The sequence below is a fragment of the Chlorocebus sabaeus genome, chromosome 27, assembly GCF_047675955.1.
Source record: "Chlorocebus sabaeus isolate Y175 chromosome 27, mChlSab1.0.hap1, whole genome shotgun sequence".
NCBI classification, from domain to species: Eukaryota; Metazoa; Chordata; class Mammalia; order Primates; family Cercopithecidae; genus Chlorocebus; species Chlorocebus sabaeus.
In genome coordinates this window covers 5,208,710-5,235,218 of record NC_132930.1, presented here as the reverse complement: position 1 = coordinate 5,235,218, position 26,509 = coordinate 5,208,710, and the positions used below count along the sequence as shown (strand labels likewise).

At 35.3% G+C, this 26,509-nt stretch overlaps 1 pseudogene; it reads right to left on the bottom strand.

The window, feature by feature from the left end:
* Positions 1-19,074: 19,074 nt before the first annotated feature.
* LOC103246152 (52 kDa repressor of the inhibitor of the protein kinase-like) lies at positions 19,075-21,882 on the bottom strand (annotated as a pseudogene).
* Between the last annotated feature and the right edge of the window lie 4,627 nt (positions 21,883-26,509).

The following is a 26,509-nucleotide window of genomic DNA, read 5'->3' as shown; positions in this document are numbered from 1 at the left end:
AAAAACAAAGACCCACTCTCTTAACTTAGAAATGTATACCCAGTAAAGATATTTTTTTTAATATACAGCTGTAACAAAGACACTTTTAGAATTAAAAACCAAACAAAAAATGTGAAGAACATTTGTTCACAATAGACAAAAACATAGAAAATCCTAAAGAGATGTGATACTAGATTTAACTTGGAGTTAAGAAAAGAATACTAGATATGAAAAACATTTTAAATATAAAAATGTAATTTTCTTCATCTTTTCTTAAACTTTCTGAAAGTGATCATCAAATAAAAAATGTAATACATACTGGCATATCTAACATTTATAGTAGTAACTCGCTGTTATTTTAATGTGCAATTCATGCCCTAATGATAAATGATGTTGAACGTCTTTTCACATACATTATGTGCCATCTGTATTTCTTCTTTGGTGAAGTGTCTCTTTAGATCCTTTGCCTGTTTTCTAATTAGGTTATTTCTTTTCTTGATGTTGAATCTTAACGGATCTTCAAATATTTTGAATAAAAGTCATTATTGGATATATATTTTGCAATTATTTTTCCCAGTGTGTAATTCAATATTTTTTGTTTTTGTTGTTTTCTTGAAGTTTCTCTTGCAGAGTGAGGTTTTTAATGCTAATAAAGTTCAACTTCGTTTTTTTGGTCTCATACACTATGCTACTGTCATATCTAAAAGGTCATCAATTCCAAGGGCATATAAATTTTATGTATTTTATGTTTTCTTTTAGAAGTTTTACAGTTTCACATTTTATATTTAGATCTATGTTTCATTTTAAGTTAAATTTTATGAAGGATATAAGACGTGTGCTCAGGTTCCCCCCCTTCTTTTTTTGTTTACACATGGATGTCCTATCTTTTCAGCACTATTTGTTGAAAAGACTATTATTTCTCCATATAATTCCTTTCGTGCCGTTGCTAAAGGTCATTTGAGTATGTGTGGGTCTATTAGTGGCCTCTCTATTTTCTTCCATTTATCTACTTGTCTATTTTTTCCCCAATACCACACTTGTATACTACAGCTTTAGAGAAAGTTTTGAAATCAAGTTATATGAGTCCTTCAACTTTTTTTTTCTTCTTAAGTATTGTGTTGGCCATTCCAGGTCCCTGACTTTTTGTATAAACTTTAGAATGAGTATTTCAATAGCTTGCTGGGTTATTGTTTGGGATTGAACTGAATATATAAATCAAGTTGGGAAGAAGTAACATCATAACAATATAGAGTTTTCCAATACATAAACATGGAACATATCTTTTTTGAATTCCTTCATCAGAGATCTGTTCTTTTCTACATATACATTGTGTAAACATTTTGTTACAATTTTACCTAACAATTTCCCTTATTGGTGGTATAGTAAATTATATTGTTTTTAAATTTCAGTTTCTAATTTTGTCCTTGATGAGGACAATATAGATTCTTCTTAAAAGACTTTAGCCATTTCATTCTCTGATAGAATCTTCCCGTTAACTCTTAAATCTCACAATGCTAAAACTCTCTAGTAGTTTAATCTCAGATTAAATGTCATCTCCCCGGAGAGTTCTTCTCTGATCACCCAATCCAAAGTAGCACTTGACCCCTCTTTATTTGCATTGCAATCATATTTGCTTATTGTAATTCTCCAAAAGGCACATTTCACTATTGGTTTTGTTGTTGTTGTTTTGGCTTATTTGCTAAAGTTATGTATATGTTTATTGCTTATGTTTCCATGAGAATATAAACCCTGAAAGTTTAGGGACTTGTTAAGTTTTGTTCTCCATTCTACTACCCCCAGCAGTTTGAACAATTCCTCATTAAATGTTTGTTGGCTGAATAATTAATAACTTAATTATTCAATAATATTTGTTTCAAGTTAGTTTCTCTCATAAGCAGATGCTCAGACTAGAGTTTAAGTTAAATCCTAAAAAACACATTTAGGAAATGAGGGATTCAGAAAAGGAAAGGAAAATAACAGTATAGGTCATGGTTAGGTAAATAATAATCCTCTAAGGTGCACATACACTAATCCCTGAAACCTGTGAATATGCTACCTTACAAGAAAAGAGGGAATTTGCAGGCATGATTAAGTTACGGATATTGAAATGGAATGATCCTGGACCATCTCAGCAGATTCGATGTATCAAGAGTTCTTATATGAGAGTCGCAGGAATATTAGAGTAAGGTAGATATTTGAGGATGCTATTCTGCTGGCTTTGAAGACTGAAGAAGAAAACACATGTCAAGAAATAAAGGTGGCCTCTAGAAGCAGGCAAAGGCAAGGAAATGGATTCTGTCCTAGAGCCTTGAGAAGGAATGCAGCCCACACCCCTGCTGATACCTTGACTTTCGGCCATTGAGGAATATTTTGAGCTTCCAACCTCCACAACAAGAGCATAGTAAATGTGTATTGTTTTAAGCCACTGTTGTTTTGTAACTGCTCACGGCAACAATAGGAAATGAAAGTAGATGCATTAAACAACGTATTATCCCTGTTGGCTAATGAATCTGAATCATGTAGAGGACTGGAAATAGTATAGAATTTGCTTCAGAATCGTACCACTTGAGGGATGAGAAAAATAGTGCATTTGTCCAACTCCAGTTAGTCTTTGGTTGTTCTCCTGGCATTGACAGTCTGAAGCCCCACTTACCTGTCTTGCACATGGACTGAACATATTATTAAGAATAAAAAGGTAAGCAAGGTGACTGACTAGAAGTCTCAGCACTCATCCCCCCCAACAACGGCAGCCAGAACAATGAAAAAACTACTCTATTTTGATTTAAAAAAAATAACTACAGCAGAGTGCTAGAGTATAGCTAAGTAACAGAAACTCTATAGAGCACAGAAACTCAATATGGCCACATAGAGCATGTAAGAAAATACCTTGCCTCTGCCAATTCACCCCTTAGTTAGGATCAGCTTGGAACCAAATGGGCCTTTCCTTGCTGAAAAAGGTAAGCGGTTAGGGGTGGTGGCTCACACCTGTAAGCCCGGCACTTTGGGAGGCCGAGGCGGGTGGATCACGAGGTCGGGAGATGGATACCATCCTGTCTAACGTGGTGAAATCCCATCTCTAAAAATACAAAATATTAACCGGGCGTGGTGGCGGCGGGCACCTGTAATCTCTGCTACTCAGGAGTCTGACACAGGAGAATGGCATAAACCTGGTAGGCGTAGCTTGCAGTGAGTCAAGATCGTGCCACTGCACTCCAGCCTGGGCGACACAGTGAGACCCCATCTCAAAAAATGAAATAAAATAAAATAAGGTAAGCAACAGGACCTCAGTAGTTTCCACCAACCTGTTTTTTTCTCAGTACTGGTACCTCCTGGAATTCTCACAGGCACTAAGCTCAGCTGAGAGAGCTGCCTGAATTCCACTCTGCTGCTCGCCTTGGAGAAGGAGACAACACTGTGCTCCCTTCTGTAGCCCTAAGGCTGCTGCACGACACCATCTTGGAATGGGATCAACTATTGGAGTAGCCATGGTAACCTTCTATCTGTGAGACCTTGTTGCACCTGAACCACCCTTACCCAGTGGCCTGCCACCCCGGAGCTACGATGTTACTACACCCTCCCTGTGAGGCCAAGCTGTTGTTGAGGTGTTCCATCTACTCCTTCCAGTCACTGCTGTACTCTGTACCTCAGGGACTGAGTTGAAGCAGAGCTTCACCTCCCAGGAAAATGTTGCCATGGCCATCAGAGCAGCCACAACCCCAGGGCCTAAGTTGAAGCAGGGCATTACCTACTAGGCCTAGCTGAGCAGTTGTGCATCCCAGAGCTGACCTGACATGATAACCCATGTCCTAGGGAAACAGAGCATTTGCTGAGCTACGACAATAATGCTCATTTCCATAGGCTGCATAACTGTGGTACCATCCTTCATTGAAACTGGACTAGCCCCCTAGAGTCTGAGCTGCTGAGATACTCCCTGTCCCAAGGGAAAGAGTTATTTTTTCTGCTTCTCTTTGCAAGTCAGAGCCTAAGCAACAGCTGTTCTCTGCCATTTTCAGTTCCTTACTGCTACTGCACCTAACCTTACTGTCTGGTATGCTGCCATATCCCACTATCCAAGGGTCCAGAATCAACACTGTGCAGTACCTTATCTCCTAAGGTCCTAGTTGCAACTGCGTCCTATGATCAATTTAAACAGATAACATTCTCCAGTCAAAATGCATGAAGTGTCAAAATGAATTAATAAAACAAGATCCAACTATATTCTGTCTGCAGACACACTTTGGCTTTAAGAATATGTAGACTGAAAGTGAAGGGATAGAAGAAGGTATTTCAAGCAAATGTTAACCAAAAGAAGGCAAAGAAAGCAGAGATGGCTATACTTATATCAGAGGAAATATGACCCAAGTAGAAAACTGTCAGAAGAGACAAAATAGATAATTATTTAATGATAAAGAGCTTGATTTATCAAGAAGACATAACAAGTATTAATATATATGTACCCAATATTGGAACTCAGATGAAGCTGAGAATCAAATCAAGAATTCAATCTCTTTAAAATAGTTGCAGAAAAAGTAAAATATCTGGGCCAGGCACAGTGGCTCATGCCTGTAATCTTATCACTTTGTGAGACTGAGGCAGGTAGATCACTTGATGCCAGGAGTTCAAGACCAGCCTGGCCAACATGACAAAACCCCGTCTCTACTAAAAATACAAAAACAAGCCAGTCATATGATGGTGTGTGCCTGTAATCCCAGTTACTTGGGAGTCTGAGGCAGGAGAATTGCTTGAACCTGGGAGGTAGAGGTTTCTGTGAGCCAAGATCATGCCACTCCACTCCAGCCTGGGTAACAGAGAAAGACTCTGTCCAAATAAATAAATAAATAAATAAATAAATAAATAAATAATTCTGGGAATAGACATAACCAAGGATGTGAAAGATCTCTACGAGGAAAACTACAAAACACTGCCGAAAGAAATTACAGTTGACACAAACAAATGAAACACATCCCATGCTTATGGAAGGTTGGAACCAATATAGTTAGAAAATGACCACACTCACAAAAGCAATCTACAAATTCAATGCAAGTCGCATCAAAATACTATCATCAATCTTCACAGAACTAGAAGAAAAAAAATCCTAAAATTAATATGGAACCAAAAAGGAGTCTGCATTGTTAAAGCAAGACTAAGCAAGAAGAACAATTCTGGAGGCATCCCATTACCTGACTTCAAACTATGCTACAAGGCTATCATTACCAGAACAGTATGGTATTGGTTAAAAAAAAAAAAAAAAAAAAAAAACAGGCATGTAGACCAATATAATAGATTAGAGAATCCAGAAATAAAGCCAGATACAGCCAACTGATCTTTGACAAAACAAAAACATTTTAATGGGGAAAGGACACTCTATTCAACCAACGGTCCTGGGATAATTGGCCAGTCACATATAGAAGAATGAAACTGGATCCTCATCTCTCACCTTATAAAAAAAATTAACCGAAGATGAGTCAAATACTAAAATTGAAGACCTGATACCATAACAGTTCTAGAAGATAATATTGGAAAAACTCTTTTATCCCTCAGCATAGGAACAGATCTTAAGCCAATAACAGTAAAAGAGGATGAAAAATGGCATTAAATAACAATAAAGGGTACAATTCAACAAGATGTCTTAACTATCCTAAATATATATGCACCCAACTGTGGTGCACTGAGAGTAATAAAACAAGTACTTCTAGACCTAAGAAAAGTCTTATACAGCCACAGTATTACAGTGGCTCATGCCTATAATCCTAGAACATCGGGGCTGAAGTGGGAGAATTGCTGGAGGTCATAAGTTTGAGACCTGCTTGAGCAACACAGTGAAACCCCGTCTCTACAAAAACTGAAAAAAGTTAGCCAGGTATGACGATGTGTGTCTGTACTCCCAGATACTCTGGAGGCTGAGGCGGGAGGATTGCTTGAGCTTAAGAGCTCATTGCTACAGTGAGCTGTGATCATTCCAGTGTACTCCAGTCTGGTCAAAGAGTGAGACCCCATCTTAAAAACAAAACAAAAATGGACAAAGAACTTAAATAGGCATTTATCTGAAGATAACATAAAAATGGACAACAGGTATGTGAAAATGTGTTCAACATCACTAATAGTCAGAAAAATGCAAATCAAAACTACTATCAGATACTACCTCACACCTGTCAAGGTACTTACTATCAAAAAGACAAGAAACAACTAATGTTAATGATAACTCTCTATACAAGACTATGGAGAAAACAGAACCCTTGTGTGCCATTGGTGGGAATGTAGGTTGATGTGGCCATTGTGGATAACAGTATGGAGGTTCCTAAAGAAATTAAAAGTAGAACTACCATATGACCCAGCATTCTCTCTTCTTGGTATATACTCAAAGGAAATGAAATCACTACCTCATAAAAATATCTGCACTGTTAAGTTCATTGCAGCATTAGTCACAATAGCCGATACATAGAAACAACCTACGTGTTCATTGATGAATGAATGGATAAAGAAAAGGTTTTATATATGTAGGACTACTATTCAGCCTTAAAAAGGAGGCAAATTTGCCATGTCCACAGATGGACCTAGAGAGGACATTTTACTAAGTGAAATAAGCCAGACACAGAAAGAAAAAAGTAATGAATGGACTCACTTTTATGTGGAACTTATAAAGTAAGTGGTTAGGGGGAGGCTCAAATATATGGAAACAGAATAAAACAAGGTCTGGGTTGGGGGAAGGAAATGAGAAAATATAGATCAAAGGATAAAAAGCAGCAGATATGAGGGCTGCACAAGCCTAGAGCTCTAATGTACAACACTAGGACCATGGTTAATAGTACTGTATTGTATTAAGGATTTTTGTCAAATGAATAATTTATAGTCGTTCTTACCAAGGGGCAGTTGGAGATGGATAACTACGAGAGATGATGAACTTGTTATTTGTTCCATTATAGTGACTACATAGATATATAAACATATAATATGTATTATACCTTAAATATGCATAATAAAATATTCAAAAAATGCCCATAAAATTATCACACACAGAAAAGAAGAAACAGAGAAAGCCTTGAGCTCAGTTGTAGGTACAGTACATGCATCACAAGGGTTATTGCAAAGAAAATACCAACAGTATTTGCTAAAATTATCTTGGCCACTTTCTATGCACTTTTTTCCTGAATTTCCTGAATATTCATTATAATAACTTAGATTTAATTACTGGCTCTTTTTGTACAGGAACTATGCTAGGTTAAGACAATGTAAAGCCTTAATCTCACTCATCGTGAAATTTCCTCTTAGTAAGAATCAAAAACAATTTCTGGAATCCAATATGCATGTTAAAAAAGATTTAGATACAAGATGACTTCACAGCACATTGGAGAATTATTGGGTTCAGTTAATGTTGTAAGAAAGAGGCCATGACTAGATATCAAGACTCCAAAAGTGAATATAGAAACAAAGTAGAAATGGTAGAAGATGTATTCTAAGCATAAGGTATTATATTTCTGAATGTATGCCTCAATAAAGAGCTTTGTAAGTTTGGTTTAGCTACAGAAAGAAAATTTTGGTGAAGAGTTAGCTTAGAACTTCAATGATGTTGGTAAGTTGAATGAGGTACTATTTTACTCCCCAATATATCCTCTGAAATTCAAGTTTGGATATTACTAGCTAATGACCTATCTTCCACTTATATCTGACATGCCCATTTGGCAAAGGGTTACTTTACATGAAATAAACATGTACTTCAGCTACCTAACTCTGAGTTTCCAAAATAAATTCATCAATGGCCAATACTGGCTAAAGTGAGACAAATTTCTGGGAAAATGGTGGTTTTTCTCCTGATATTTATGTGTAATATTTGAAGGACTTATCTTCAACTCTTCTCATTTCTAACATTTCTACATCTAATCCATCATCAACAGTGTTGACTCTAATTTCAAAATATTTAAGCATCTAAATACTTTCAACACATCCAATGCTAGCACCGCACCATTAACCAGGCAGCCATTTTCTCTCTCCTTGTGTATTCTAATTGGCTTCTAAGCTGTACTCTTATTTTCCTGATTGTGTCTCCTGACTATTATCAACTAAGTAGACAGAGTGATCTTTGAAAAATGTTAAGTCAGGTCCCAACATCCCTCTGTTTAAGATATTTTGAGTGAATGTCATCTCAGTCAAAGTCAAACTTTAAAAAATTTTCTGCAAGGCCCTCATTCATCTACACTCCTTTGACTTATCTGTCCTTCTTTCCGACTAATCGCACTCATTCATTCTGCTGTGGCCTCACTTTTCCATTGTGGGGCTTTTGCGTTTACTATTTTCTCTACCTGGAATGCTTTCCCCCAACATACGTGTGTGTCTCCCTTATTTAAATTTTAATTTTGAGTTATTTGACAAAGCTAATAAATGACAAAGTCAAAATTTGAACGTAAGGAATCTGGCTCCAGAATCGACATTTAAACAGGGACACGACCTTTATGTGTAAATTTGATTAAATCTCCTAGTTCCATGATGTCCTAATGTTCAAAACCTTCCCCAAAATTTCCTCAAACATTTGAAGGTTTCTATGTTATACTCTTCCCTTTTCTCTGCATCTTGAGCCATTACATATTAACCTTCTCTCTCTTAAATGTTTTGGTGGTTGTTGTTTGTTTGGTTGCTTGTTTGTTTTTGAGACGGAGTTTCTCTCTTTTTGCCCAGGCTGGAGTGCAATGACCCGATCTCGGCTCACCACAACCTCCACCTCCCGGGTTCAAGTGATTCTCCTGCCTCAGCATCCAGAGTAGCTGGGATTACAGGTATGCGCCACCACCCTGGCTAATTTTGTATTTTTAATAGGGACGGGGTTTCTCCATGTTGGTCAGGCTGGTCTTGAACTCCTGACCTCAGGTGATCCACCCGTCTCAGCCTCCCAAAGTGCTGGGATTACAGGCGTGAGCCACCGCACACGGCCTCATTGAATGTTTTATGACCTGATTGGTTTATTGGATATGAGATTAAGGGAAACTTTCATGTCTTATAACATTCCTTCTATTTATCCTCTACCCTACTACCCACTCACTAAAATGTTTCTTTTCCTTAAGACAAATTTCTCTTCCTGTGTCGGGCATGGGACAGTAGAATGGCCATTGCATTTTGAAGCCTGAGCATGCGCTTGAGGTCTTTTCCACCGTCGTTAGTAGTTAGTGTAGCTTTAGTAGCTAATGAAAGTGTTTCTTCTTTATTAAAAAGTGTAGCCCCTGACAGAAATTCTGGTGAAGATATTTTTCTACACCTAGTTATATGTGCTCTGAACTCAAGTATGAAGATTCTCATTTGTAGTGTGGGCTCTGCCAAAACACATATATTTATAAAAAGATTTCTGGTAACACTGTGATCATATATTTTGAGACTTATTGAGTTTGAGAGCATTATCAAGAGTCTTTAGGAAAAGATAATGACATAAAAGCAAACTGCTCTGCTCTCTCATCTAGCCTTTCCAAAATTGAATAAAGTGTCAAAGATAATAAACTAAAACAGGAAAATGAAGTTATCACCATTGAGCCTAGAAATAGTGACAAATGTATGCTAAAACGATTGAAAAAATTATTACTAAATTCATTACAAAGGTGGGCAAATAGAACTTCATTAAATGGAATTGGAGCTGCCCTCCTAATGAATAAACTCTGTGGTACAGGAAGAAGTAAAGAAAAGCATAGGGACGTCCTGCTAACATTAATTTAAGCAGAAAAGCAACGCTCAGAGGCCAGCAAAGGGAAAAACACAGGTAATAGCTTGTTTTGAAAACCTTTTGTCATTGTGGAAAACAAGAACATAAGAATATCAAAAACAGTATTTGTGACTATATGCTTTGTAAAGGAATTATTCTGATACAAGTTATTTTTTTTCTGAAATATAGAGGAATTCATTATCTGGAAGTATGATGGACAGAGTGAGCATATATGGAAATAACACATTGAAGCTTCTTTGGACAGTGGGAACTAACTGCTGTCAGAGGTTGAACATGCTCTTGAAATAAAACTACCCCAGGCAACACAAACAAGTTTTAAAGAACATCTGTTGAACACTAACAGAAACATAAGTTATGTGAAATAAAAAATGAGCTATGATATGATAAGAGAGAATCTGAATGTAAGAAGGAAATACACTGGCACATTTTAAAACAATAACAGAAGAAGAAAACAGCACAACAATTCTGTTTAATAAATTAAAAAATTAGATGAGAGGATATATGCTGGAAAGGGTGTCTTTTGAACAAAGAGAAAAAAATGAAATTATTAAAAGCTTTAAGAAGAGAGGTAATAGACACAAAGGCTAAAGAGAAAATATATATAATATGGTTAATTGATATACTGAAGGGAAAAACCAGTTAATGGTATAATATTTAAAAGTACTGAATTTTAAAAAGTAAAACAGGTTCTGCAGTTTCAAATTATATCCGATAACATTGGAAAGCAATGAGCCATTCAAGTAGAATATAAGACAAAAATATTAATCACTAACATTTATTGAGCACTGTCTTAGCTCGAGCTATAATACAAATCACCATGGACTAAATGGCTTAAATGACAAACAATTACTTCTAGTATTTCTGGAGGATGGGGAGTTCAAGATTAAGGTGTTTGTAGATTCAGTATCTGGTGAAGGCCCTCTTCTTGGTTTGCAGATGGCTACATTCTTACTGTATTTTAACCTGGTGGAGACAGAAGTCTAGTGTCTTCTTTGTCTTACAAGGAAATGAATCTCATCATCGGGGCTCCAATCTCATGATCTCATCTAAATCTAATTACCTCCAAAAGGTTCTACCTACAAATAGCACCACAATGGAGGTCAGAATTTTAACATCTGAAATTTGGGAGAACTCAAGCAGTCAATCCATAACAAGCACTCATGCCATGACTCAACTAAGTTCTTTACCAGTATCACTGATTGAATATGCTTAGTAGCCCTTTAAAGTCAGCACTATTATAATTATTCTCTTTTTATTTAGAAAAGGGCATACAGAATAACTTGACAAAGTAAAATATCTAGTATGTTGGAACTGGGGTTTACATCCAGGCATTCTAGCTGGAATAGAGATAAAATAGAGATAAAATTTGAAACATTAATAAAAGAGAACAGAAATAGTTGACTTTGAAGATTTGGTTTATTTTTTAAATGAAACAGATTTACAAATCACTAGTTGTTTTAGGTGACTTTATTTGTAAGAAGAAAATACAAATTCAGATAATTAAGAAATAAGGCTAATATAGCTATTCATATAGAAGAAATCCACAGTTTAGAAAAGTATAGCTTATTGAAAGGACTCTTGTTTTTTCTTCCTCCTTCCATCCCTCTCTCTCTCTCTCTCCCTGTCTTATTTTTACCTACCTAAGGAAGGAATTATAATCACCTAAGTTGGATAATAGTTCCTAATATGAACATGAGGGTCCAATGTCAAATTAAAAAGTGACACACACAAAAAAAGGCATTTATGTAAACTTTCCCAATTTTTGAATGTTAGCTTAAAAAATTCAAAACAATGTGTAATTTAAAACAAACAAAATATATGGTGGTCAAACTCAACCCACATTCTGAGCTTTTGTCCTACGATAAAAGGCAAGATCACAACCTATATTTAGATGGCATTTAAGAAACATTGAGGTTTATACCTGAATTTTTGTAATTGTTGGGCATTAGTGAATTACCTTTTGGCAAGATGTAGGGTACAAATGTTCAATGTTTTATTTAAATGAAAAAAAAAATGTTCTTTGAAAATAAGCTCAGTTAGACGTAGGCTTTATGAAAAAAAAAAAAAAAAAACTTCTGAAATTTGAAAGATCCAATAATTACATACCTCTAAATAAAAATGTATTTTTCCCACATAAAAGTGAGCTGAAACCATATTGATAAGCAGTCTAAAGCTTTTGTTTGTTTGTTTGTGTGTTTGTTTTTAAAAATACCGACAGAGAAGTAGGTGGTAGGTTCTTCACTCACTCAGCAAATATGTGTTCATTACCTACTTTGTGTGCCAAGAGTTGAATGCAAACTGTTATGTAAAACAGACATTGTTCAATACCTTCATGGATAATTTGGTCATTTCCAATCTCTAATAGTGAATTAAAGAAATAAAGAGAGATGGAGAGAGAGAGGAAAGATGGGAGGGTGGAAGGGTGGAAGGGTGGAAGGGTGATGGGGCTGGAGAGTAAAAGTGTAAAGGGGGAATGTCCACAAAATTTGAACTACGTGGTATCTTGTCAAAACTTCCAAGATGAAACAGTTATAAAATATATTCCTAGATTCATTTATTAGTAGGTTTGTTTTGTTGTTAAATTAGGTAAAAACGGAATGAAATCTACCCAAAATGATAATTTTTTTGGTGGTACTGGTGGAAAGAATTACTAGTCTAAGCCATTCTGTCTGTCCATGGTTATAGATCTGTGCCAGTTGTTCATCAAAATCTCTTTAGTTCATTGCAATAAAATGTATCATCTACATAATATCTATAGTTTTTATCTTTGTTCTAATTTCTATACAATTTTATATAATGCATGGTTCATGATAAAGGACTATCTAGTTATACTTTTATCTTACTATACTTTGAATAACTGGAAGTTGGACTGAATTCTCACTCCACAACTTTAACAATAAAAAGCCATAGACTTAAAGAATATTAATACTAGAAGGAATTTAATAGATTATCATTTGTCCACATTTCATAGGTGTAAAGACTGAGATCTAATGAAATATTTTGTCAAGAGTTTATAGGAACATATAGAGGTGGCCTACATAGAAAGTGGTTGAGTACTTTGAATGAAAATACCAAAATGTCTGTTTATGAGATATGTTTAAAATTCATCTGTATTTTTAAGATGAAGCACATGCTGTGCAATCAGTTTAGTTCATAGGTAAAGAGTATTATTTCTAATCTTGATTGCAGCAATTTCCTGCAAGTTTTGGCTGGTACTATTTTTGACTTTTGAGGCTCTGAGCTCTGCTGTGCTTGGCTCACTGTTGGAATTTCATCAGTAGTGTTTATGAGTCATGTGAGCTGATAGCCATAAAGCTTAGCCTGAGTAAGCTATAAAGTTCTGCCAATGGTGGTAGAGGTCAGAATGTGAGAGAGGAGTAAGGATTTGAAATCAGCTGCTAGAATTGGTGTTATTGCTGGGGAACATGATGATACTAGCAGAACCAAGTAGCTCAACATAAAGCAAAGAACAGGGATTAAAATTATTCATTAACCAACACAAATAATCATTCTTCTGGTCTTTTTCCTGAGGGTCTTAGGAGTGTTTTGCTTCTAATATTTTCAAGTGATGTTACAGAACAAATGACTTTAAGTGATTTGTTTGGGATTTGTTCCTTGTGAATTGTATGCTTTCTATAATCTCTAAACTGGGTGATTTTGATCTTTAATAAAGAAAGCATAATTGACTAATATGACAGGTATTATAAATATTAGTTGGTTATTTCATGTTGATGGATGATTCTTATTTTAGTAGAAATACACCATGTTGCCAGCAGATAAACAACAGTAAAGCAAAACATTGTCTGGGACTCTTAAGAAATTGATTTTCCATAAGATCTTATTTAAAGTTTTATTTTGGGGACAGGAGAGCAACATTTTATAAAGCAAATACTGCCATACTCTGAGAAATAAATCTTGCAGAGAATAAAAAGACACAAAAGAAACATTTGATGCAAAGCTATGTTTTGCTATTGTGTTTCAGGTCAGTAGTTTTATATAGTACTTGGAAAAGACTCATCATCCCTTGTTGTCCAGTGCAATTACATGGTGTTGGTATGTACAAAGAAAGACTTTTGTAAATTTTCTGTAATGCTAGTTTGTTCAAAGCCTACAGGGAAATCACTTTTTAAATGTTTTATTTGTGTGTGAGATTTAACAAGAAAATTAAATTCTGTAAAAAAAGTTTTTATACATTTTTGTGATCTTTTTAAATTGTTACTTCTAAAGGACAAGAAATTCTATGATATGTGTGTTTCTCCCACATCTCTTTGTAATCTCTTAATTGCATTTACTACAAAATTATTTATAAAACCACAAGGCATTAGAATAGGAAAGAGGAAAGGGAGTTGACTCCTTTTTTAGATTACAGATATTAAATACTATTATTCTGAAGCCAAAGATAGCTAATTGGTAAATATCAATGGAAAATGAATATGCATTATCACAAAGAGAATTTTATTATGTCCAATTGAAACATGGATGCGGCTGGAGACCATCATTCTTAGCAAACTATCACAAGAACAGAAAACCAAACACCGCATGTTCTCACTCATAGGTGGGAACTGAACAATGAGATCACTTAGACTCGGGAAGGGGGACATCACACACCGGGGCCTATCATGGGGAGGGGGGAGAGGGGAGGGATTGCATTGGGAGTTATACCTGATGTAAATGACTAGTTGATGGGTGCTGACGAGTTGATGGGTGCAGCACAGCAACATGGCACAAGTATACATATGTAACAAACCTGCACGTTATGCACATGTACCCTAGAACTTAAAGTATAATAATAATAAAAAATAAATTAAAAAAAAAAAAGAAAAGATATTTCTTTAAGGCTATCATGGAAGCTTTAGGAGTTGAAATCTTCAAAAATATTGCTTTTAAATAATCTAATGTTTTCTACTTATAAAGAAAAATATGTTTATTATTATGAATTTATATAGATAAAACTACTTATAACTTTTCAAGCACCACTTGTTTTACGATTTAATCATCATAATTATGTGATAATATAAAATATGGATTAACCACCATAACTGAATAGTATTTAATTTTTTCTAATTATTTTCACTTTTATTATATCAGTAGTTCTGTGTTATAGTTGATAGTGTAGGAATACTCATTTTTAGTTAATAAAAGAGGAGATTTTATGGCTGGGTTGAGATTGTTCCTATCCCAGACCAATGATTATTTTAATGTCATTGTGGGCCATGACCAAACATTTCCTTTTCATCCTGAAGTACCAGTTCTGCTTACAAATAGTATTAATGTGTATTTGCATTCTGGCAAATGGCCAGATGTATCTGCATTACCATTTCCAAATAGAGTCAAAGTAAAGGAAATACGTTTTGGGGAATAATTGAGTGCAATAGAATATCTGCCTTTAATCCTTCCACTAAGGATTTTATAAACTATTTAGCAAGCATAGTCATGATTAATGCTGTTAATAATCCAGCTTTTCTCCCAGTTACGTGGTTATATTATACCTCCCAACACCTCAGAGCTAGATATGGCTATGTGAGATTTTTCTTAAGAACAAATAAGGAGAAATGACATGTATACCATTCTGGCTGAAGCGTTAAATAATGTTTCATTTTTTTTTTTTTTTCTGCCTGTTTTTTTGAATCTCTTCCTTCACATGGGAACTGGAAATGTTTAGAGAAGGTGACTACTCTTTCTAAAAGTACTGACTGAGGAATATGACAAGCAGAGCATCTTAATGTCCTCATGTATGTGAAACATACATTTTTTATTAGCATACAGTAATATTACCTCATTTTCAGTGTGTGTTTTTGTGGATTTGTCTAGATTTATTGATTGGGTTTAATAATACCAACATGGTCAGTATAAGGAATAGTTCCCTCATCTCCAAAAATTCTTTCTTGCTGTAATTTTGTAGTCAATGACTCTCTTCTGAGTTAATCTTTGGCAACTATCAATATTTTCTCTGTTCTTATAGTTTCATCTTCTTCAGAATGTTATTTGAAATGGAACTACACAGAATATAACATTTTAATATTAGCTTTAGTCACTCAGCATAATGCCTTTCAGATTCATTCATGTGTTATGTGTGATCCAAAATTTTTCATTTTTGAGCATCCATTGCTTTTCATTTTTGAGTAGTCTTCTAGTATATGAATGAACCAGTTTATGTATCCATTCACCTTTAAAGGGCATTTTGATGGTTTCCAGTTTTACGATGAATACGAATAAAGGTGGTAGAAAACTTGTTTACAGGCTGTTTTTGGAACATGTATTTGGATTTTCTGGAGGAACAGAACTAATAGGATATATGTATGTATGAAAGGGAGTTTATTAAGGAGATTTGACCCATAGGATCCAAGGGAAATTCACACAATAGGCCATCTACAAGTTGAAGAGCAAGGAAGCAAGTAGTGACTCAGTCTGAGTCCCAAAACCTCAAAAGCAGGGAAGCCTACAGTGCAGCCTTCAGTCTGTGGCAGAACCACTGATGTGAGTCCAAGAGTCCAAAAGCCAAAGAACTTGGAGTGAGATGTTCGAGGGCAGAAAGCATCCAGCACAGGAGGAAGACAAAGGCCAGAAGACTCAGCAAGTCAGCTTCTCCCCTCTTCTTCTGCCTGCTTTATTCTAGTGGTGCTGGCAGTTGATTGTATGGTGCCCACCCACACTGAGGGTGGGTCTGCCTCTCCCAGTCCACTGACTCAAATGTTAATCTCTTTTGACAACACCCTCACGGACACACCCATGAACAATACTTTGCATCCTTCAATGCAATCAAGTTGACACTTAATATTAACCAACACAACTTCTATATTTAGAAGTAGAATTGCTAGGCCATATGGCAAATGTATGCGTAATTTTGCAAGAAATCCTCAAACTTCCAGCGCAGCTATGCAGTTTTGCATTCCCATCAGCAATATATGAGAGTTGTGGATGCTCTGCATCCTCGACAGCACTTGATATTGTAAGCTTTCATAAATTTATTTTAACAATTGTGTAATAAGATTTTATTATAGTGTTAATTTGCATTTTTCAAATGGATGATGTTAAACATATTTTCATGTACTTATTTTCCATCTGCATCTTTCCTGTGCTTATCATTTACATCTTTTTGGTCAAGTCTCTGCTAAAAACTTGTCCGTTCTTTTAACTGAATTGTTTATGTTCTTCATATTGAGTTTTTGGAATGTTTTGTATATTCTGGATATAAGATATGCAATTGCAAATATTTTCTCCCAGTCTGTAGCTTGTCTATTTATTCTCTTGTTGGTGTCTTTCACTGAGCAAAAATTTTAATTATGATAAAGTCCAGTTATCAATATTTTCCTTTTATATATTTATTTTTTGTTGCCGTGTCTAAGACTTTTTTTTGCCTAATCTAAGATTGTAAAGATTTTCTCCTAGGTTTTCTTCTAAAATTTTATAGCTTCACTTTTATATCTGTGACTTATTTATGCAAATTTTATTTCTCATTTTTTCTTAGTCTTGATTTTTTAAATTATGTAATTGAGGTATGATTGACATAATTAAAACTATGTATTTAAAGTATACAACTTGATAAGTTTGGTTCATTTAGGTGGTTTTTTGAGGGAATTAGATTTTTTTTTAAAATTTGGATGTACATTTGTTCTGATACTATTTGGTAAAAAAAAAAAAAAGCATTCTCTATTGAATTGCCTTTGCACCACTTACAAACCTCAGTTGACCAAAGCTAGGTGCGATGATAAATGCCTATAGTCCCAGCTCCTCAGGAGACTGAGGCAGGAGACTTGTTGACCCAGGAGTTTGAAGCTAGTCTGGGAAACATTCCAAGACTCCCTGTCTATAATATAAAGTCAGGGATTTATGTATTTGAGATTTTTTAGGAGAAAATTATTTTGATTACTGTACCTTTATAGTTATTCCTAAAGTTGGTTAATGTATATCCTCCAACTTTTGTCTTTTTTTTTCAGAATTGTTTTTGTTACTCTAGTTTATTTGACTTTCAATATAAATTTTAGGATCAGCTTGCTGATACCTCCAATAAGGCTTTCTGAAACTTGGTTAGAATTGCAGTGAAGATATAAGTTTTATAAATTAGGAAAATTGATTGTAGCTATGCTTTTGCAATATGCAAACATGATATATCTCCACTTACTTTGTTTTTCCTTGGTATTTTTGATTAACATTTTACAGTTTTAAAGATATTGTGGATAAGGACATTTTATTCCTTCTTTTACAGTTGGCTAGACTTTTATTTACTTTTGTTAATGGGATCGCTGACAGTAGACATCCTTGCCTTGTTCCCAATCTTAGGTAGAAAGCATTCAATCTTTCACCATCAAATACAATGTTTGCTTTAGGGTTTGTTCATTTGTATAGAGACCTTTTATCAATTTTGTTAAACATTTTTTGACAAAATTTACATTTTATTTAGATTAAAATAAATTATACAAAATTTATTTATTTATTTATTTTACCAAAAATAACAAGTATTTTCTGTGTTTATTTCCAGATAAAACATAAAACACCTACTTTTGTAAGTTTTCCAGGTTTGGCTTATAAATCAAGATGAGGCAGTAGATATAGTTATGACAAAAAATGAAAGAAAACGGACATGTCAGATGTCTGTATCCATGACCTCTGATTCTGCCTTGACCTTGAAACCTATATTTTCAATATATACTGACTAAAAAGTTTATGATATGGGCTTGACAAAAGATGTAAATAGCAACAAGTTTATAACTGAAGTTTGAATAGAAGCGCCTGCCATTGTTGTCCCACATCTTGTTGTTGCTGTTTACATTCCTTGTTGAGTCTGCATCTCCATAAGCTGTTTTAGCCTGTACATGTTGAAAACTTAGCAATGGTGGAATCTTCCATTCAAACCTTAATTGTAAACTTGTTCCCTTAAGTTCATTTGATAAAGACAAAAACCACACTGAAATCCTGGTTTGGTGAGCTTTGTAAGTGTCTTTCTCTGGTAATTTCTTTAACTGTTTATTATAGATTATGAACAATATATTTAAAACTTCTACTAGTCAAAAGTCAATTGTGGGTTTCACTACAATATTTTATGAGATATATTTTGTCTTGCCACAACTCCTCAAAATTTATTTCTTCAAAGAATTGATAATTCAATACCCAATGACTAGATCCATAGTGGAAATAAATGTTATGTCTAAAATGGATTAACTTAAACAATTCCAGAATGACACTAGCAGGGATCACACAGAAGTGAAATGCAGCACTTTCCATACTATATTCTGGAAGAACAGATGGGCCTTCAAACATGAGAGTTAAAATATGAGCCTTTTAAATACTTAGATCATTAATGGGTAATGTATTTAATGGAAGGCCTATAGGCAAAGATATGCCTTACAGCTTTTCTTCCAAATATCAAATATAAAAGAAGATATATTTTAAGTCTTTTAGGTAATTTCACTGGTTTCGGAATTATTCACAGGAAGGTCTTTGTTGTATAGAGTTTGATATATGTACTCCCCATTAAATCTATTGTGTTTTACATCAAAAGTTTTGTTAAGAAAAGCTGAGTTACTTAACCTTTCTTCCACCAAAGTGTTTAAGTATGCTTTGAGACACTTTCATAGATTTTCATAGCACTTATTCTCAATCTTCATCACAGGAAGAATACACAGGTCCTTTAACAATGCATACACATTAGGAAAAAATGATGTCAGGCAGCTGGAATGCTTCACACACGGGGGACAGAAGTCCTATATCTTTACCTCTATGTTTCCATTTGACTCTTCAACAAGGAAGCTCAGCTGAGAGCATGTCTGTATTGGGTAAGTGATTTCTGTACTTGTCAGCATGGTGTGTCTCAGATGTATTGAATTTAAGCTGTCCTATGACTGAAGGCACCAGAAATAAGCATATCATAGATTTGAGATACTTCTCTGAGAACATATCTTTGAGGTACTGTTCTGAGAATATATCTTTCAGTTTCTGAAAAATGTGCTCCACTGTTGGAACACTTAGGGTTTCTTTATAAAAACTCTCAGAGGTCAGTTGAGATGCCATGTTACCTCGGTAAGCTCTATGGAATTTCCCAGGGAGTTTTATTTGACTATCAATTTTGGTTGCCAAATCTGTGGCTTCCTCAAGCTAAAAATAATGATAGACTTCAATATCTTCCATCACTTCATTGAATGAATGTAGTACTGTAGTCAAACTACTGCCTACAAAGATAATATCAGAGGTGTGACCCTGGAGATTTCTTCAAGGGGTTCTTTTAAAGGACGTTTTTAATAACAACAATGGAACAACAAAATCAAAATCTGTTGCTGCACTACAGAGGACAAATTCTTGGCTGGGTACTCAGTTGTCCCATCTAATATTGCATCATCTTTTATATCATTTAAACCCAAAGAAGTGCTAGGATGAGGTCCACTAAAATTTCAAAAGAATCACGCCTGCCTGTTCAATGAGAAAACCAAATATCCTTTAATCATTTACTCTTCTCTCCACTGTTTTGAAAAAGAGCAGAAATGACACTGTCACTCCTAAAAGCAGTTGTGATTGATGGAAAAAATAAAGAAACCTCTGCAGTTGTTCCTAATGCAACAGATACACTCATAATAGGCACTGATTTTGCCAATCACAGACTAAGGCACAGGAAAGGCAGGGTGGGTAGATACCTTGGGGATATTTTTTTAAAAGTCTAGGAGAAACAACTTTCATTTTGGAAGAGAATCCATTGCACACAATGTAAACTTGGCCATGACAATAATACTCCATATTTAGTCCCCATTTCTCAGTTATGGTAGTGTGAAATTTCACAGCCAAAATTTCTGCTTCAGCTTCATAAGGCAGGAAGCCCACAGATTCCTCTCTCAGGTTATGAGATTCATAAACAAACCTCACCAACACAAGTGGGTGCTCTTCCCCTGATATGTCCACTACATTGTCAGTGATGGCTGTGGTTTAGATATTTGACCCTCCAAATGTCATGTTAAAATTTGATGTTGAAGGTGGGGATGAACAGGGGCTGTTTGGGTCATGGGGTAAATCCCTCATGAATCATGTAGTGCCATCCTTGTAGTAATGTGTGAGTTCTTGCTGTCTTAGTTTCTACAACAGCTGCTTGTTGAAAGGAACCTGGCATCTCCCTCCCCTCTCTTTTTCCAGTCATGTTATCTATGCATGCACCAGCTCCCCTTTACCTTCCACCCCGAGTGGACGCAGGCTGAATCCTTCACCAGATGCAGATGGTGATGCCATGCTTCTTGTACAGCCTGCAGAACCACAGGCCAAATAACCTTGTTTTCTTTATAAGTTACCCAGCCTCAGGTATTCCTTTATAGCAACACAAACTGACAAGGAGTGATAATGACAAGGAAGTGTGAGATTCTCACTTGCCTTAGAGTTTCTTCCCTAATACAGCTCTCACAGATCTCTAGCATATGATTCTACTGTGTTTCCAAACAGAACAGTGTGTTGTGTTAGCCACTGTTGTCTCAGAGTGCTTTCTTAGGACCTCTTCACCAGAATTTATCCGGCACTCCAGCAGTGCTTGACAGTTATCAGTAGTAAAATTTCAAATAAAGACTTTATGTTTAGCTTTCTCATGAGAATCAGAACTTCAAATAGAGACTTTGTGTATTTTTTTGTTTTCCTTCTTGTCAAAGATTAGCGGTAAAATGTTCTCATTCATGTTCTTCATCCCCTTCTCTGCACTGGGGTTCTGAGCATTGCTGTTATTGGTTTCTCTGTGTGTGTGTGTGTGTGCATGTGTGGATGTGTGTATGTGTGTGTGCATGTGTGGATGTGTGTATTTGTGTGTGTGCATTTTCCTCTTCAGTGTTGTAAATATTTTCTGCTTTATGTGTTCTGATTTCATCGTCACTCAATTCTTCTATTCATTTTCCCTATCATGTAGATTGTTTAAATGGCTGCTAAGATCAACTATTATTGGTATTACATTATCTTAAATAACTATCCTATAAGCACTAGTTCTACAGATCATAAGATCTGTAGTCAAGTAGTTGGCACATACTTGACAATGTTTTTTCAGTGGATCAGATATTTACTCTTCTATCCACTCTCTTACAGTTCATCTGCTTCTGGCATCTGGCTGGATCTCGTGGGAAACTGAAAATAGCCAGGTCAGACTATATGCTCTTCTGCAGTACAATTGGTGGCAGTGTAGACCTCACTTACCCTCTGTTGTGCTCAGACTTCTCTTCCTTGCCTTCGCAGGGCAGCATGCTGGACATAGGGGCCCAGGAAGGGAGAATGTGTTGTTGTATTTTTACAGATATATGTGTGTGTGTGTGTGTGTGTATATATTTTACAGATACATATATATATATATATATATATATTTTTTTTTTTTTATGAAGTCCTGCTCTCTTGCCCAGGTTGTTGTGTAGTGCCACAATCTTGGCTCACTGCAGCCTCTACATCCCGGGTTCAAGTGATTCTCCCACCTCAGCCTCTCGAGTAGCTAGGACTATATCTGAGTCCACCACCCCTGGATAATTTTTGTGTTTTTAGTAGACAAGGTTTCACCACGCTGGGCAGGTTGGTCTCTAACTCCTGGCCTCAAGTCACCCTCCTGTGTCAGCCTCCCAAGGTGCTGGGATTACGGGAATGAGCCACCACGCCCAGCTGTATATCTTCTTTATTTTGTTAATATGATGAGCTATAGGTTGAATGTTGAATGTTGACCCAACTTTGTATTTCTGGAGTAAATACCAGTAGTTTATGTTTGACGTAGTATTCTTTTTAATATGTTGATATATTTAATTTGAAAATAATTCATTGTAGATTTTTGCATCTATGTTCAAATAAATATTGGTCTTTTCTTTTACTGGTTGTCTCACATTTTAGTATCAAGTAAATATTCCCTTCTTTCTCTAGTTTGGATTCTCCAAAGAAACAGAACTGAGAGGATATATGTGATACATGTATGTGTGTATATATTTTATAGAAATTGGATCACATGAGATGGAGACTGAGAAGTCCCACGATCTGCCATCTGCAAGCCAGAGAACTGTGAAAGATGGTGGCATAATTCAGTCCAAGTCCTAAAGCCTGTGGGGTGGGTGTTGGGAGGTGAGGGTGTAATTCCTGTTCTGAGTCTGAAGGCCAGAGAACCAAGAGCATTGATGTCTAAGGGCAGAAGAAGAAGATGGATGTCTCAGCTTAAGAAGAGAGAGCAAATTTGCTCATTCTTTTCCTTTTGGTTCTACTTGGGCCCACAATGGGTTGGATAATGTCCACCCACATTGGTGAGAATGATTTTCTTTACAGAGCTACTGATTTAAATGCTAATCTCTGCTGGATGTACCCTCACAGACACACCAGAAATAATGTTCTAGCTACTATCTTGGGCATTCCTGAGCCCAGTCAAGTGGACACATAAAATTAACCATGACACTCCTTTTCTATTTTCTGGAAGGGATGTATATAATTGATGTTATTTCTTCTTTTAATGTTCAGTAGAATTTGCCAGTGAAAATATCTGGGTCTTAAGTTTTCTCTTTTGAAGGTTTTCAAATATGGATTCCATTTAAAAGATATTTGTGGGAATATTTAGGTTTTCTATTTCTTCTCAGCTGAATTTTGTTATACAAGAGTACCCTGCCTTCAAGAAAATTACATTTTTTATGGGGAATAGATGATGTAGGTCCTTACATAACAGTGTGTTATAGGCTAAGGGAGGCATAGCCTGGTGAGCAGTAACACTATGATCCATTATGTATTCCATAATATTGCAAGAACCAGAAAAAAATTAATTTTAGAATATTAAGATTTTATTATGTAGGAGGAAGAATCCAGAAGAAACTGAAGTAACATATGATTTATGGTTCAGAAAATACTTTTGGTCTTTATAAGAACTGAGTGTTCAATGAGGGGTTTGATAGAGAAAGCACACTTAAAGATTGAATCAACATGGGAGGGGAGAGAAAATGGGAGCTGGGCACAGATTTTCTGTCCACAAGTTGCTGTAGGAACATTGAAGAATGAACCATTAAAAAGAAAAAAAATCCAGATTGCTTAAGAGGTTTGACTTACTATATTCAAAATGTGCTTCTTCTTCCAGTACAGTTTTTACAAAACCAGAGTGGCATTGAGATTGCTGGTAAAATACTTCAGAATTATAACTTGGGAGGATAAGAGAGAAATTTATGATGTCATACTATCAGGGACGAAAAAACCCACTATTTTTATAATTAACTTTAAAAATTTATAAACATATTATATTGAACAATTAAACAGAAGATTTCTACAAAGTAAATAAAACAAAAAAATAATCAATTGATATTCAAAGATTTAAAAATATTACCATAATTAATAACACTTTTAATTTAAGTGAACTAAAATATCATATGACTCTAACAGTTTGGTCGAGATACTCTTCTGAGACACATGAGAGGCCTTGGGACTAAAATAAGACAGACTTTATGAGGTATCTTCCTACTGAGAACAAATGACATAAATACATTTTCATATGACATTGGGGTACAAAATCTAGCACCTTAGGAAAGTCCAAGGTAGAAACTAAAGTATAGAGTCATCAAAGAGATAACAAAGAGTAAACACTGCAAAGTGAATTTCAGGGATACAACTAGAGATAGCAAAATAAATAGATGAAGGAATGAGTTTGGAAACTGATGGATGTTTTACCTGGAGAGATTTGTTCAGGTTGGGAGATAGAAGTAGTGCATCGTATAGTGGTTTGGGTATAGAACTTTTATTGACACCACACTCTTTGGATAATTTTGGTCAATTGTAATGCTATGAAACAATCAAAGCAGTAGGACATCAAGAGCCCTAAAATCTTTGATAAATGTTGGTGCTGACAAAGACTTTCTCCTTGACCAAATTTAGACAGGCTAGTCTGACCCCTGTTTTCAACTAGGCTTTGCTATTATACATTGTCTGTGGGCCCACTAGCCCAATTTTAGCAAGAATCTCTGGTAAGCCAGTTTGGAAAGAATTCCCCATCCTTTATATCTGATTATACTCAATATCTCATTAAATTCCTCATCCCCCACTCTTGGTATTTGATCATCTTTGATCTGCATTCAGTCAGGGGTTTGATAGAGAAACCACACTTAAAGATTGAATCAACATGGGATGGGAGAGAAAATGTGAACTGGGCACAGATTTTCAATCTATGAGTTGCTGTAGGAACATTGAAGAAGGCTGTTAATATCAGGCATCCTGTTAAGTCTGTTTAGCAAGAATTCCCCTACCTTGATATCTTCTCTTAGTAATTTCCCATTCACTGACTCCCCACTTCTGCTCATTTGCTATAAATCCTTAGCTATCTTTGCTTTATTTATTCATGTTGAACTGACCTTTCTCCTCTATTTCAACAGTCTTGACACTTATTGCAGTAATCCTGAATAAAGTCTCCCTGATAATTTTAACAAGTGTCAGATTAATTATTCTTCAACAGTGGTTAAAGTAATACCCAGGGTGGTTTCCTTCCAATAACATGATAAGAAGCATCAGAAAAAGTTTTAACACTGCATTAGGGGTACTCTAAAAATGTCCTAAAAGAAGAAAAAAGTGCATATAACTCTTCATGCTCTGCTACCTAAGCATTGTGCGAGATGCTAGGTTAAGGCCTACTACAGGTTAGATTGAATTACACATTTTTAAAATCTGACTTAATAAAAACAAGCACAATATCTAGGAACTTATGGTTACTCATAAAAATTGTTTTAAAATATTTAATGATAATTTGTGAATATGACAGAAACATTTGGGTAAAAGATCTCTTTTACTGATCATTAAGTCTTAAGTGTGACTTTAATCTTTTTTCCTTTACTCCCTCACCCTAAAGTATTTCCTACTTTTTTTTTCATTGCTTTTGGGTTCTGTATCCACAACATTCATTTCAGGTACTATTTGCACAATGGTGGACCAAATAGTCATGTTTTCTGCCCTCTTGCAGCAATTTAAAAGAGGCTTTTGAATTTGACTTACCTAACATCAGCTTACAGAAAATTGTGATACACGCATGTTTGTTAACAAACCCAGCACAGTTTCTTATTTGTTTTGGTAATGAAGAATGAAGGGTAATCCTAGATTCTTTTTCCTGAGAAATCAGAAGATTGGAGTGGCATTTCTAAGATGGTTAAAGTGGATAGGGATTCCAAGTTTTAATGAAGACATCGTGAACTCCCCTTTATTCATGTTGCCTTTCAAATTTTTATTAACTATCAAGTGGCATATTTGAGTCGGATAAGCAAGAGACTAGATTCAGAAAAGATATCTAGCTAAGATATTAAATTTGGAATTATCACCAGGTATTTGTATTTAAAAGCATAGAACTGAATGATATCTTCAAGAGAGTATATTCAAAGCAAAAGGATCAAGGTTATACAACATAAAAAGGTTGAAAAGAAAGAATAAAAATCAAAGGGACTAGGAAAGACCCATGGATAGGGTAGGAAGAAAACCATGGTATTCTGAAAGCCAAGTTAAGAAAGTATATTAAAGAGAAGGGAGAGGTGGGAACACTTAAAATCTACTCTCTCAGCAATTTTCAAGTATATAACACCTTACTAATTATAGTCACCATATTGTATTTGTACAATAGATCTCTTGGACCAATTTGTCCTGCCTAACTGAAATTTTGCATTCTTTAATCAACATCTTCCCAATCAACACAACCTTCCTTATCCCCTCGTTACCACCTTTCTACTCTCTGCTTCCAATGATACGGTATGTGAGTTAATAAATGTGTTAGCCTGATTTAGTCATCCCGTAACATATATATATATATCAAAACATGATGTTGACACCATAAATGTATATAATTTTTATTGTAATTTTTGTCAAGTAAACATAAATATAAAAAAGAGAAGAGATTGAGCAATAGTT